This window comes from Chiloscyllium punctatum, chromosome 50, assembly GCF_047496795.1.
Source record: "Chiloscyllium punctatum isolate Juve2018m chromosome 50, sChiPun1.3, whole genome shotgun sequence".
Lineage (NCBI taxonomy): Eukaryota > Metazoa > Chordata > Chondrichthyes > Orectolobiformes > Hemiscylliidae > Chiloscyllium > Chiloscyllium punctatum.
In genome coordinates, this window is record NC_092788.1 from 22,232,233 (window position 1) to 22,246,584 (window position 14,352).

A 14,352-nucleotide genomic window follows, 5' to 3' on the forward strand; every position below is an offset into this window, starting at 1 on the left:
ACTGATGGGTCCAGATCAGGTGGTAGGGCTTGGGAGCACGAAATAATAACGGTCTGAGCTCAAACACAAGAAGCATTCTGAGCCGTCACTTTCGGGATGTTGGATAAACAATACGGCTTTTACAAGAAGTTTAAACAATGAACTTTCAATATACAGAACAGTTGACAACATTTGACACCATTAACGTCTGGTTATTACCACATGCTTTAACTGACGAAACCACAAACACGGTTCTTCAAATCAATAAGGGCATTTAATGAAGTATTTGATCGCAGTTAATCGGACCACCTTTCTGTAATAAAGCTGCTCGATGAGAATTTATATCAACTCCGTTTGCGCAGGAAAGAAGTTCACAACCGGTGACTGTCCACTGAAAATGTACAGGAAGAGGCAATCTCTTCTTGCTTTGATTTCAAACTGATGCCTTCACCTCTTTAACCTGACCGGATAAACAGTATGCGTTCATCCTCTGGGGGCCGATTTACCGCCTGAATATGCACAGAGGGAAACTCATACCAAGAGACCAGGGTAATTGTGGTGAATTTACCAGGAGTGGTGTGTGAGTTGGTGCTAACAGTGGGCAGTAAGGGCTAAACCATGAGCACTGACATTGATCTTTGTACCAACAGCTTCTAACTCACTTTCTGCCTCATTCATCTCAGTCATCATTGACTTTCAGTTTATCCTACTTTCCCTTCGAAACTTTACTTTTGTTCCCGACAACTTTCGGATGTCCACTTGGAAACTGCAGTTTTTTCAAACGAAATTCTGGAGAATGCACGTCACTCTTTGGGATAGGCTTCACTGCCCAACCATAATTACTCAAGAGATTGAGATGGTAAGTTACTTTACTTCGTCCTCGAAGTGCTCAGCACAGTGAAACAGCCATGATGTCGATAGGGAGGCAGTTCCAAGAATTCGACATAGCGACATTGAATGAACAGCGAGATAGTTTCAGCTCAGAAAGGCGAGATCCTTAGAGGGGATTTGCAGTGACAATTTATTCGGTGTATGTGCTGCCATGGCTGCCTGAAGATGTGGTGGAGGCTCGTACAATTGCAACATTTAAGAGGCATTTGAAATTATATATGAGTAGGAAGGGTTTGCAGGGATATGGGCCGTGTGCTGGCAAGAGGGATCAAATTGGGTTGGGATTTCCGATCAGCATGGACAGGTTTGAACGAAGGGTCTGTTTCCCTGCAGTACTTCTCATGAATCTATGATTCCAGTTGGATGCAATCAATCACTGGATTCCTTCTGGCAGAACCGGGTCTGTGCTCTCTGTTGAAGCAGAAAATGGTTTTCATTCAGATTAGCCACAAGAAGAGAAATAAATCTTCATTTCCTGACTTGGAATTTTATCCAGGCCTGGGCGATTCAAACCCAGACTCTGAAGCAGGGACTCCACTGAAGTTGACAATAACCCTTTCGACCTAACCTGTACAAACTCTTGTGCCTATCGTTCTTTGTCCCCACATTTTGAAGCATTGGTCATTGCCGTGGGTGGTGAAGGAGCTAACTACTGCCTCGTAGAAAAACCGTGGGGTCAGAGAACCGATCGATCTGTCATGCAGCGAGGATTGCATTGCTCAGGACAGACGTGTTTGCTGTGTGGGACTGAAATTGAGCTCGATCACACACAGATACGGTGTAACCGCTGCCAGCAGATGTGGAGACGGTTGGGACAGTTTCATTCACACTCTGGGAAAAAGACTGGATCCGAAATTCAGGGGAGATAAGTGTCACAGATAGAAGCCTGAAAATTGGTTTGGGAACTATATGAGTCATGACCGAATGGCGGGAAGACCAGATGGGCTGAAAGCTCTAACTGTCCTCTGATGCCTTCTGGTCTCTGACCATCCACATCCAGTATATAAGGAAATAGAAACAGAGTTAATCGTGCATTTCGAAGTCCTCCACTCATAACTCGGCGAGGTGAGAGATGGAACAGTTCTGCTATTAAATTTTGAGACTGGGAGAATGTTTGGAGACGGAGTAATAAATGAGAAACTGAGTATAAAGTTGAGAGTCAGGAGATATTCAATAAAAAGGTAGGCGGAGATGGACATGGAGTAATAAGTGTCACTGGTCTTGAAGACTTAACTCGGTTTTCCATTCCAAGATTCTACCAGACCTGCTGAGATTTTCCCGCAATTTCTTTTGTTGGTACTGAAACAGAAGGGAAACATCTGATCCTGGACCAATCAGCTATGTCTGCTCTGTGGATGTTTGAATTCCCTGTTCGAACAAATCACTTCTGACCCACATGGAAACCTCACTATCCTGCATCACCCCCACCCCTTTTACTGACAATAAGCTGTTCAATACGTGAACACATATGGGTACACAACAACATCATTTACCGAGTAAATTGGTAAAATTGCACGGAGAGTTCCATTAAGTTTCCATCAGAGCATTCTCATTCAGTTAATTCTATTGCAGCACCATTTGACATGCAGCTGTCACTGTCATGTGGCTATTCGCATTCGACGTCTCTGGACATTTTGGTTGGGGCACGTTTGGAATGGAACCTCACGCTTTGGAAGGGACATCGTTTATAGCATATTCGGCTGAACTGATAACCTTGTCTCTTGCACCTGCAGTACAGTGGAGACAGTTTTCACTCAGAAACGAAGAGATGATCAAAAACGGAGGAAAAAGATGTGTCAACAAAACCTGCCTCAGCGAGCGAATTCACTTTTGCAACATTAATGGAGAGCGACAAACCTATTAACAAACAACAGCACCCTGCGTAGGTCTCGACCCCACACCATTGAGATTAAAGGTCTCAAGCTCTACCGACTGAGCGTACCAGGGCAGGATTGGTGTTGGTTAATTTATCATTTCATACTGACTTTAATTCAGCTGACACGGCAATTTTCAAAAATCTCGTTCATTCCTCCCTATTGCAAATAACATTATCCAAGTCGTTCAATTCTCAGATTTATTCCTTCAGACCATGACAATCCATTTAGGCCTTGTCCGGGATTTTCGATTCTCTGTTTATATTTTCATATTTTGACCCTGATCCTTAGGTCGCCGAAGTGATTCCCAGACAATCTGGCAGACTGCAAATCAATCGGAAAAATACCTCAGGGAACCAAACCATTTCTGATTAGAGTGTAGGGAATCCCATCTGCTGAAGAGACAGAGTCCTCACAATCAAAACTTTCTTTGTTCTACCTGCCTACATAGTTTACCACTTCTAATATTCGAGAAAGGAGTTCTGATTATAAAATATTTTAAAAACAGGAACAATCTTCTGAAGACATTTCCAATTTGAATTAGAATTTTTTACCCTTTCACACGGTAACAACCGTTCCTTAGGAAAAAGTTTCCAAGAGCTGTTTCCCAGGGCTGGGAAGGAAGCCGCTGATTGAAACTGCAGTGGCCCCTTTCTGTTGGCAGCAGGGGCTTGTAGAGAGTGGGGTCACATTTTGTTGCACGTGACCGTCTCACTCATTGCGGACTCAGGGTCAATCATGGATGAGTTCCCGTGGTGGTATTGTCAGTGCATGGTCGATCTCAATACTTGTTGTGAAATATTTGAGGCTCTGTGCTCTTTTTGGGCTTGGACAAAAAACATTTCAGCCAAATGCTCTGACCATTTGAGACACAGCAACTGGCAGCAAAATTGTGTGTGTACACATCCAAATGCACAGTGATCGAGAGGATGTGGACAGCAGTAGTTCTCATTATTTTAAGAATCAGTTGCTCATGTTCCCGTGTTTATCGCAGAGAGGGTGAGAGACCCGAGGAGTAACAAACACACCCATAAAGCAATATCAGGACCTGTGTAGTTCTGTCATAAAAAGCTGCCTGCATTTGTTCTATTGCAAAGTTGGGTTTCAAACCCACGACGCAATAGAGACTGGATCCTAAACCCAGCATATTAAACCTCTCTGGATTAGTGGTGTTGGAAGAGCACAGCAGTTCAGGCAGCATCCGGGGAGCAGTAAAAATCGACGTTTCAGGCAAAAGCCCTTCATGCAGGGTTTCGCCCGAAACGTCAATTTTACTGCTCCTCGGATGCTGCCTGTATTGCTGCGCTCCTCAGCACCACTAATCCTGAATCTGATCTCCAGCATCTGCATTCATTGTTTTTACCGACATTAAACCACTCGGCGACGCTCCCTGACAATAACTAAGCGCCAAACCTGTCAAGACTAATGTTTCAGCATCGCTTCACTTCAGGCAATTTCCCCTGGCACTTTCTATGAATACCTTAGCATATTAAACAAAAATATTTACAACGACTTGAAAGGTTTGCACGGTGTGGGCATTATTGAGAAGCTGAATATTCTTCGACAGTTTTCCCCGGAGCTTCAGGCCTGAGGGATGTCCTTGGAAATGTTTACCAAATCATGAGGTAGACGAGCAGAGAACATAGTCAATCAACATTTTTTCAGAAGTCACGTGAGTTTAAAGTGAGATAGCACAGGTTTAATGTGAGAGCAGTACAATTTGAAAGGGATGTGAGCGACACTTGTTTTTAATACAGACATTTTTGTGTGTGTGGAATAAATTGCCACATTTAGTGGCAGAGTTTGGTGCACTCACAACACTTCAAAGGCATTTAAATTGGTATGCAGACAGGAATTGTTCGGAGAGATAAGGGACAAATATTGGCAAATATGTTTAGATTAGTTACGGTCATGTGTTCGACAGGTGTAAGGTGGATAGGAAGGTTTGCTTCCATGCTCGGCGGTTCTGTGACACTCCAGTACATGACAACAGTTTGAATAGACCACTTACACAAACGCATGCTGTTTGTTACTAAGTCAGCGTGTTTGAATTTTATTTTTTTTCATGAGGCATAATGTTTTGAAACGACACAGAGAGGAATGTTTTCCAGACATTTACAGACAATGGCCATTCTCCTTGATACATTCTCAAGTTCTCCATCAAATAATTTCGTTGACTAAAAAAAATCTCACAAATCGTGTTATCCCCTCAACTCTCCAGTGAATTAAAAAACTAACAGCTCTTAACGTGGACCAGTTGCAAAACTCAAAATGCAGAGTCATTATCAGAAACACAAACTCATTACTTCTGTCTGTGGGGCAGTGCGAGACGTGTATGTCAAGAACTGCTCACACAAATAACACCAAAGCAATTCCAAACGGAGCTTCCCGACATTCTGGAGATTTAGTGCATTGCCAAGTAACAGAAAGTGCTCAAGTAACATTAAACAAAACAGAAAAATATACCATGCAAAGTGAATATTACCAATTATATTCTCGAATAAATTAGGTTAACAATGCGCTGGTGCCTCCATCTCCAGCCTCCCTCACCAGGACAGTAATGAAGGAAATGAGAGAAATATAACAAAGTTTCACGTTGCTATTGCCCACCTTTTAGCCACAACAAAAAAAAACGAGGAAGCAGATTCAGTGCAGGATCTGGCTTCACAACAGTGGTGAAATAACGACGTCCACTCACTTTCAGGGAAAACTGTGAACAACTCACATTGTCCATAATATGAATACACAGCGCAGGCTGTTTAGTTCCCATATTCTACTGCTGTCCCGACATTCATACGATAATGTACCTTTCAAAGAGAGCGTTTGTAGCTGTGGAACGACAGTGGCAGCTGTTTCTCCTCACTCTTACTGCCGCCCTTGGTCATGGAGAGGCTACAATTCTCATCTTACACGCGGTAGTTGAGTGTGCAATTCTCTGTTGTGGAAAAGCGGAGTGTTTTGGAGCAGAAAGATGTGAGGTTCGGATGCTTCTGGAGTTCTTGTTGAAAAGTTCGGTGACGCTAGGAAGATGGTTTGCAGACTTTTCCTCCATTTCTGGGTGACATTCTCAGCACTGCAGAGGTTCCTGGGAAGCGCTGCTCTCATGTTCTTGTGCGAATTCTTTTGGTTTCATTCCAGCTGCTTCCGTTTGTTGGGATTGCAGATTGGGTCCAATGGATGGAATTCGTGGATGAGTGCCCTGCTTCCATGAATTGTCTGGCTGTCTTCTGCTTGCCCTGTCCTATTACTGTTGTGATATTCTAGTCGAATGTGTGGCCCCTGCCGTTTGTACGTATTGCTACTAGGGACTGCTGGACTGACGCCCACACAAATTCTTTGCCAAGAACCAATATCCACCCACCTTCATTCGCAAATGCATGGCACACAAAGTTCGCAACGAGGATTCGCTATGAGGCAATTTTTAAATCTTGCTTCCCTGTGATAAAAGCAAATTCTGGAAAACGATATCCAGACTCCTCCGAACACTTGGACTTATGACAGCACAGAAACCGAGAGCCTCACTCAGACAACAACTCATGAGAAACCAAGGCCCAATACCCATCATGTGCAGGTCAAACGTGGTTGACGAGATTCCACGCAGGAACTGCACGAAACCCGACATAGGAGAAAGAGGCTGACAACTAGAGAGCTGCATTCATAATTTCATCTGGACTGTAAACGCCTCGGACAGCTGTTCCATGCAGTTATGCACAGAATATTGAATGTCTCTGATTCCAGGGCTTGGAAGTCGGATGATATGACCGTCTGCAGCACTGGTCACTTCCTTATGTGAGGTCACTCCTGTTGGAACACATGTCACACTGTATTGCTCATTGAGAAATACATCCAAAATAGGAGCTTAGAGCAGCATTTCTGTTGTCCTTCTGGTGCTGTCCCTGACATGCCCTGTGGCACTGCACTTATTCTGTGTTTCCTGAGGGTTCAGCACATGCTTCCACGATCGTATTATGGGCAATAATCTGCATTTTCGCTTCAATAAAGGGTGTGTGAAGCGGAGGTCCACCATTCTCTATTCTATTTGTCTCTTCTTATGCACAACTGCACGACAGTAAAGGATTAAATAATATTGAAAGATGATATACAGAGGTGTGTGAAATACCGAAGCTTTAATGACATTTAGGCAATGGTTAGAGAATTACCTTGATTCAGTAAATAAGGATGTAAAGTCTGTTTGGCTGCAGTTGAGGAACAGTGAGGAATGGACTCACAAGCATGTGTAGTTTACAAGCCCACTCGCAGGAACCACAAAGCGAAATAAATCGTACAAGGGGGAAAAATGCGTGTGAGTGACAAAAATGGCAATAGTCATGCGTGATCTTAACTTCCCATCTAAAACTCTCGGTTCCATGGTAAAACCGTTTGGAGAACCAAAATCAAAAAAATCCCACATGTCCCATAACACATCACGAGGGATATCTTGGTAATTGATTACTCTACTGGTGACTTAATTTTCCTATTTTCTTGGAAACCATGTCTTTTATTGTGAGCATCAGAAAAGGCTTTGTTCTGCCAGCAAGAAATAAATATGTGATTAACCTTTGTCCGCTTCCTGTATAAGAACACGGAGACTCCTCGGCACCGCACTTAGTTTGCGTTTCTATCGATTTTAACACGAGTGTGTCTTTTGATTCTTCCCAACAAAGTATATGACCTCGCATTCCCTACATGAAACTGCATCTGCCAAGAATACTCCAGTTGTTGGAGGGAATCCTGAGGAACAGAATGTACATGTATTTGGAAAGACAAGGACTGATTCGAGATTGTTAACATGGCTTTGTGCGTCGGAAATCATGTCTCACAAAATTGATTGAGTTTTTTAAAGAAGTAACAAAGAAGATTGATGAGGGCAGAGCAGTAAATGTGATCCATACGGTCTTCAGTAAGGCGTGCAATAATGTTCCCCATGGGAAACTGATTGGCAAGGTTAGATCTCATGTAACAGCAGTGGACTTAACACCAACCCTTGTGGTATGTCGCCAAGACCTGGACACCAAGAAGAACATGTTCCATCAACTACAACACTGTTTTCTATTGGCAAACCAATTACTGATCAAAGCTGGAATCTCTCCCACAATTCCATTCCTCCGCATTGTGTATAATAGCCTATTGTGGGGAAACTTATCGAACAACTTGCTGAAACCCATATTCACCACATCAACCGGGTTACTGTCATCTACCTGTTTGGTCACTTTGTCAAAAAAGTCAACAAGGTTCGTTAGGCAAGGCCTAACCATCACAAAACTGTGCTGACTGTCCCTGATCAGATTATTCTTTTCGAGATGGTCATAAATCCTATCTATAATAACCTTTTCCAAAACGTTACCAACAACTGCAGTGAGACTCATTGGTCCGTAATTACCAGGGTTGTCTCTACGAAACTTTTTGCACAAGAGAACGACATATGCTATGCTCCATTCCACGGGCTCTATTCCTGCAGACAACGATGATTTGACGATCAATTCGAAAGGCTCATCAATCTCTTCCCTAGCTTCCCAAAAGGATCCTAGGACAGATCCCATCCGGCCCAGGGGATTTGACTGTTTTCACAATCTTCAGTATTTCTATACCTAATCCTTGTGAACCTCAATCTCTACTGCACTGGATGCAAGTATCTCTGTATCTTCCTCGCCAACATTTTCATTTTCTATAGCGAACACTGTCGAAAAATATTAATTTAGTGCTTCCCCTATCTCCTCTGACTCCACACAGAACTTCCCACTATTATCCTTGATTGTCCCAAATTAAACTCTCGTCATTCTTAGAGATAATGCTTTAAATATGGAACATTTCTGATGAAGAACTCGAGTTTCCCAAGTCTAATCAAATTCCCGGCCTGGGTTGCAATATAAGCTTTATGAACTTTGAGTAGAAATTGTTCCAGCAGGAAAAGCACTCATAACGTATGACAGCAAGACCCGAACCTCCGTGGGGAAAGCCAAATGGACGCCGAAAGCCACCGCCTTAACCACTCGGCTATGACTACAGGCAAAGCTGCAACATTGAGCAGTGACCAAATCAGCTGTGATCTCATTAACAGCTGCCACTGACTTGAGTTAAATGCTTCCATCTCCTTTCATACCTTTGCTGTCATTTGTTAGGTGCGAGACACCAATGTAAAAGAAGAAAAGCACAAAGTTTGGAAAAGATATTTTCAGCCAAACTGAGTCAAAATTATTTATTGAAAGGAAAATCACACTTGGCAATTTGCTAGATCTCTTTGCGAACATGACCAGCAGAGGTAATCAAGGGAGCTATTGATGTGAGTATTCTTGGACATGAAACAAACAAAGGTTAATGACATATTCATTTCTTTTTCTGGCGAACGAAATGGTCTTTCCTGATGGTTACAATGAAAGAGATGGTTCCCAATAAAAGACAGAGATTACGTCGCTTGTAGACATACTTCAATGTGATACGATTCACTTTCAGCCCCTAATTACCCCAGAGACGGAGGGGGTGAGTTACGTTTCTTCACTCTTCAAATCCACAGCATGGAGGTAGAGACATGAAACCACTAGAGATGGAGTTCTTGAATTGGGAACCAGCGACACTGAAGGAACTGGGCAAAAGTGAGGACTGTTGATGATGGTAACTCGATTTTAGATCAGAGTGATGCTGGAAAAGCACAGCAGCATCGGAGAAGCAGGAACGTCGATGTTCCTGTTGCCAGTCTTTCTGTGTTCTGTAAACAAGTTTCGCTTTTGGCTCAGATTTCCAGCAACTGCAGCTATTTGTATTATGTTAACATTCATCATGTTTTGGACAAAACCAATGACCTGCTCGCTTCGGAAAATCGGCAGAAGTACTGGGACACCGACATGTTAGCTCAACAATACAACCATTCCATGAGCGGGAACATGATTCGGGCCACGGTGCTGAGAGTACCGAATCCTCACAAGTAAATAACAAGACAAGGCGAAAGATACTATCGTATTTGGTGTAAATAAAACACCCTATGTGAACATTTTCGTTACAGATTATTTTCAACTTGTCCTCGAAGATTTACAAAGTGGTAAAAGGCCATTCCGCCTGTGTGCATTGCAGCTAATCAGAGAGCCATCTATTCTAGTCGCAGTTTCCAACTTTGGCCCAAAGTCTCGTGTATTCTCATGTTCCCAGGGCAAATGTCAATGACTTTATCCTGTGTTCGTAAATGGCACAATAATGGGGCAGATGTATGACACTTCCACAACGACTTGTAACTCTTTTGAGGAACTCATGCTCATTTTCAATCACAAAGGGAGACACACAGAAAGATACCCCCAAACCGACAGAGGGCTCCGTTGTGGTGAGCTGGAATTTGAAATGGACAATAGGACAAATGCAAAAGCACAGAAGCGACGTCCCGACAGGACTTCACAGAGGAGCGTCAGCGTGAACCACAGTTGAAATGAGAAATTCCCCAAGAGCCAGGCAGGATTACGAACCAACTATTTTCTAATTTGAAGTCAGACACGTTATCCATTACGCCACTGGCACAAAGGACGAGTGGGATATTGGCAGAATGTCGATATGTAATGCCATGGACTTTCACGGAATCAGAATTAAAAAGGTGAACAAGCAGCGAAGATAATCACCAACACTGCTTCACTTCGAAGTTTCCAATTTGTGAAGCAGTGGCTTTCGCTGGCAAAGGAGAAACATTTGTCCTCAGCTGCCTGCTTCAGGGTCGCCTCCTTCTCTGCTGGAAGTTTCCATCGTTTTATTCACAGTCCCAACGCGATTTCATGATCTACTCCAGTGAAAACGTGTCATGGTGTCGTCCAAGCAAGACCCTGCCGAAACCCAGCGTGAGACATCTGGTCATTTCGAGCTCAGGATGTGGAATTAGACGAGCTGCGTGACACCTTTTATCGGCGCCGCCACTTCACTGCAAATTAGCGGCTCAAAACGAGCCGTTGTTAGCATCAGCTTGATTTGTACCTTCCTGCAGTGCATTTGCTGAACAACATCAGATAGATCCCATCCGGCCCAGCTGACTTATCTATTTTCACACTCTGCAGTATTTCTAATATCTCTTCCTTGTGAACCTCAATCTCTTCTAGTCTAGACCCAAGTATCTCTGTATCTTCCTTGCCAACATTTTCATTATCTATAGCGAACTCTGTCGAAAAATATTTATTTAGTGCATCCTCTATCTCCTCTGATTCCACACAGAACTTTCCACTATTATCCTTGATTGTCCCAAATTTTACTCTCGTCGTTCTTTAATTGCTGACATTCCTATGGAAAGCCTTAGGGTTAACCTGATTCTATCTGCCAGCAACTTCTCTGTCTCCTTTTGGCTCTTCTCAGATCTCCTTTTAGGTCTTTCCTGATATCGGTGGAATCCTCTAGCGCTCTGAGTGTTCACGTTTTGTCCTAACATAAAACTTCTTGTTCTTCTTGACCAGGGATTCCACTTTCTTAGTTAACCACGGCTCACGCGTTCTATATCTTCCTCCCTGCCTGACAGGTACATACTTATCTAGGACACACAGGAGCTTTTCCTTGAATAAGCTCCACATTTTTAATGTGCTCACCCCCTACAGTTTCCTACACCATTTATCACTTCATAAACCTTACCTCATTGCATCGTAATTTCCCTTCCACCAGCTGAAACTCTTGATCCGTGGAGTACACCTATCCCTTTCTATCACGAAAGTAAAACTGAGAGAATTGTGTTCGCTGTCTCCAAAGTGCTCACCTACGTCCAAATCTAAAACCTGGCCAGGCTCGTTACCCAGTACTAAATCGAAAGTGGCTTCTTCCCTTGAAGGCATGTCTACATACTGTGTCAGGAAGCCCTCCCGCACACACTGGCCCACCAAAACTGACCCATCTATTGTAGTCGTACTGTCGTGATCTCAGTCAATATTTGGATATTGTCTTGAGTGTTCAGAATTTTTCATTGTCCCACAGTCCAGATGAAGTTTGTATTCCACACGTACGGGAGCGAGAATTCTTTCAATGTCTCAGATCAGTTCCTGTGCCGAGAACATCAGTGTCAATGTCCCTTCCTCTACTCGGACTGGCTTGCTTCCTAAACATTTTTCCAACTGCCAACTGACAATATTTTCACAGTATCTCTTCACAATCCTCTGGCTTACACCATGTCCAGATATGAGAAGTCCCATTTGGTGGAGGGAGTTCCAAGGCTGGTGAGTTTCACTTTGGAACAAAGATGGTGAAGTGGCAATTTCCTGCGGTTGTTTGTAATGATGGGAGAGGGAGCGGTGGGGAATGAGCAGTCTGACGAGCAGGAGGAAGTGTTGCCAATGACCAGAGTCAGAGAACAGAGGATAAGGGATTAAAGGAATCTAATGAAAAGCAGCACTTCTGCTCAGGGCGTTCAACAACAACTGCAGAAACCCGATGTGTCGAGCAGTGTATCTGGAAAGAGAAACAGAGATAATGTTTTAAATGTGGAGCATTTCTGATGAAGAACTCGAGTTTCTCAAGTCTAATCAAATTACAGGCCTGGTTTGCAAAACAGGCCTTCAGAGCTTTGAATTGCTCCGGCAGGAAAGCATTCATAACGTAGTCAGCAGGTTGCGAACCTACGTGGGGAAACCCCAATGGATTTTAAATCCATCGCCTTAACCACTCGGCCATGACTACAAACTGCAACGCGCCCAGAGCACTGACCAAATCAGCCGTGATCTCATTTAAAGCTACCACTGACTTGATGAGTTAATGTTTCCATCTCCATTCATACCTTTGCTGTCATTTGAAGGTGCGAGACACCAATGTAAAAGAAGAAAAGCACAGTTATGAAAAGATTTTTGCAGCAAAATTGAGTCAAAATTATTTATTGAAAGGAAAATCACACTTGGCAATTTGCTAGATCTCTTTGCGAACATGACCAGCAGAGGTAATCAAGGGAGCTATTGATCTGAGTGTTCTTGGACATGAAACAAACAAAGGTTAGTGACATATTCATTTCTTTTTTTAGCGAGCGAAATGGTCTTTCCTGATGGTTACAATGAAAGAGATGGTTCCCAATCAAAGACAGAGATTAAGTCGCTTGTAGATATACTTCAATGTGGTACGGTTCACTCTCAGCCCCTAATTACCCCAGAGATGGAGGGGGTGAGTTACTTTTCTTCACTCTTCAATTCCACAGCATGGAGGTACAGACATGAAACCGCCAGAGATGGAGTTCTTGAATTGGGAACCAGCGACACTGAAGGACCTCGGCAAAAGTGACGACTGCAGATGCTGGAAACCTGATTTTAGATCAGAAAATGCTGGCAAAGCACAGCAGCATCCAAGGAGCAAGAAAGTCGATGTTTCTGTTGCCAGTCTTTCTGTGTTCTGTAGCAACTGCAGCTATTTGTATTATGTTAACATTCATAATGTTTTGGACAAAACCAATGACCCGCTAGCATCGGAAAATCGGCAGAAGTACTGGTACACCGATATGTTAGCTGAACAATACAACCATTCCATAAGCGGGAATACGATCCGCGCCACGGTGCTGAGAGTCCCGAATCTTCACAAGTAAATAACAAGACAAGGCGATAGATACTACCGTATTTAGTGTAAATAAAACACCCTTTATGAATATTTTCGTTGCGTATTATTTTCAACTTGTCCTCGAAGATTTACAAAGTGGTAAAAGGCCATTCCACCTTGTGCATTGCAGCTAATCAGAGAGCCATCTATTCTAGTCGCAGTTTCCAACTTTGGCCCAAAGTCTCGTGTATTCTCATGTTCCCAGGGAAAATGTCAATGACTTTATCCTGTGTTCGTAAATGGCACAATAATGCTGCAGATGTATGACATTTCCACAACGACTTGTCACTCTTTTGAGGAATTCATGCTCATTTTCTCCCACAAAGGGAGACACACAGAAAGATACCCCCAAACCGACAGAGGCCTCCGTTGTGGTGAGCTGGAATTTGAAATGGACAATAGGACAAAAGCAAGTTTTAAATGCGGAAGCACAGAAGCGACGACCCGGCAGGATTTCACACGAGAGCGTCAACGTGGGGCACGGTTAAAGTGAGACATTTCCCTCCAGTCAGGTAGGATTCGAGCCTACAATCGTCTGATCCGAAGTCAGACGCGTTACCCATTACACCACTGGCCCAATAGACACGCTCAGTAAGGGCAGAATGTCGATATGTAATGCCATGGACTTTCACGGAATCAGAATTAAAAAGTTGAACAAGCAGCGAAGATAATCACCAACACTGCTTCACTTCGAAGTTTCCAATTTGTGAAGCAGTGCCTTTCGCTGGCAAAGGAGAAACATTTGTCCTCAGCTTCCTGCTTCAGGGTCGCCTCCTTCTCTGCTGGAAGTTTCCATCGTTTTATTCACAGTCCCAACGCGATTTCATGATCTACTCCAGTGAAAACGTGTCATGGTGTCGTCCAAGCAAGACCCTGCCAAAACTCAGCGAGAGACATCTGGTCATTTCGAGCTCAGGATGTGGAATTAGATGAGCTGCGTGACACCTTGTATTGGCCCCGCCACTTCACTGCAAATTAGCGGCTCAAAACGAGCCGTTGTTAGCATCAGCTTGATTTGTACCTTCCTGCAGTGCATTTGCTAAACAACATCACATAGATCCCATCCGGCCCAGCTGACTTATCTATTTTC

At 43.5% G+C, this 14,352-nt stretch overlaps 1 non-coding gene across 1 annotated transcript; it reads right to left on the reverse strand.

The window, feature by feature from the left end:
* Window positions 1-12,283: 12,283 nt before the first annotated feature.
* On the reverse strand, window positions 12,284-12,365 carry trnal-uaa (transfer RNA leucine (anticodon UAA)). The gene has a single exon. It is a non-coding gene; the product is annotated as a tRNA-Leu (tRNA).
* Between the last annotated feature and the right edge of the window lie 1,987 nt (window positions 12,366-14,352).